The 1,573-nt window shown below is 31.9% G+C and overlaps 1 non-coding gene across 1 annotated transcript; it reads left to right on the top strand.

The window, feature by feature from the left end:
• The first annotated feature begins 409 nt into the window (after positions 1–409).
• Positions 410–516, top strand: LOC121224880 (small nucleolar RNA R71). The gene has a single exon (XR_005922622.1). It is a non-coding gene; the product is annotated as a small nucleolar RNA R71 (small nucleolar RNA).
• Positions 517–1,573: the final 1,057 nt, after the last annotated feature.

Genomic DNA, 1,573 nt, shown 5'->3' with positions numbered 1-1,573 from the left:
ATATGGGTTATTGCTGTGATTAAATTTTTCCATATAATAATCTGAGGCTGGATTCGATGGGCATTCATCAAAAACATGATCTTCTCTGCAATAAATACATGCTAATTCAGCTGCTTTCATTTCCTGCACTGTAACAGGTCTTTTCAGTTTTTTAATCATATTCATTAAAGATGATACTTGAGCCGTTAGGGAAGTAATTGCATCAAGTTCTATTACTCCAGCAACTCTTCTACCAATCTCTACTCTTGTAGCTGGGTATTGATAATCGTTGTTTGCTATCCTCTCCAGAATTTCATATGCCTCATTATATGATTTATCAAGCAAAATCTCATTGGCAGATGCGTCAACCACTATCCTTGTATACGCATTCAATCCATTGTAAGACATTTTCATTTGCATCCAATGTTATAAACCATGCATTGGGCATTTTCTAATTAACTTCTTGAATCACTCCCATGCTTCATATAATGTTTCATCCTCAGATTGTTGAAAAGACGTAATATCGTTCCTCAATTTGGCATTCATGTTTCGAGGATTGTGTCTTAGCAGAAACCTTTGAAAAATTTCATTCCAAGATGCCACTGTTCCTGACGAAAATGTATTTAACCATGCTCTAGCACAATTCCCATAATGAATAAGGAAATAACTTCAATCTCAAGGCATCGTCAGGAACACCCTACTTCTTAAATGAATCGTAAACTTCTAGAAAGAGTTTTAAATGCAACCGTGGATCCTTAGTAGGTAATCCACTAAACTGCCCTACAATTTGTAACATTTGAAACTTCACTAGCTTTAACTCGAAATGTTTAGCTTGAATATGCAGCTTGACAATTCCTAGATTTAGATCATCTAAGATCGTCACTACATGTTCTCTAATGGGTCAGTCTCTGTCATCTATTATACAAGGAATGTCAACATCCCTTCCATCTTGTTGTAATGGCTCTTCTCTAACCTGATCATTTCTAATTCTTTCCATTGCTCGCAATTCTTTTCTCCTTTTTCTCAAGGTTCTCTTAATTTCTGGATCAAAAGAATACTCTTCAATTGCAAAAACACCTCTACTCATGCACTAACAAAAAATCCTGGAAAACTAAAAAAAAAAATCCAAACAACTAATTAAGCTAAACTTAACAAAAGTAAAGAGGTAATAACACACCAAAATTTTCACCAATATTTTCTATAACAGCCTATTTTTAGTGAAATAAAAAAAGTGGTTTTAGGACCACAAATCCGATGTGAGAATATTCATTTTATTATTATTTTAATATCTATAGTATGATAGAAAGGTCACATAAAAATTTCGTTCAGAAATTTTGTCGTTTGCATGCTTAATTTGGTAAAAATGACTGATTCATAAAAGATGCAAAATGAGAGTTTTATAAGTTAAAGGTACTAAATGGAAATGAAATTAAATGGTTAAGGGATTTAAGTGGTAATTATACCATTTTTATATTGAGTGGACTAATATGGACATTAATTAAATAAGGTTGTAGTTAAAAACAAAAGGTTATAAAAGTAATTAAATAAAAATATCATAATTAAAATTGAGTAAAAGATGTATCATCTTCAACCT

This window comes from Gossypium hirsutum, chromosome D12, assembly GCF_007990345.1.
Source record: "Gossypium hirsutum isolate 1008001.06 chromosome D12, Gossypium_hirsutum_v2.1, whole genome shotgun sequence".
NCBI classification, from domain to species: Eukaryota; Viridiplantae; Streptophyta; class Magnoliopsida; order Malvales; family Malvaceae; genus Gossypium; species Gossypium hirsutum.
The sequence above is the reverse complement of the archived record's forward strand: the minus strand, read 5'-3'. Positions and strand labels throughout refer to the sequence as shown.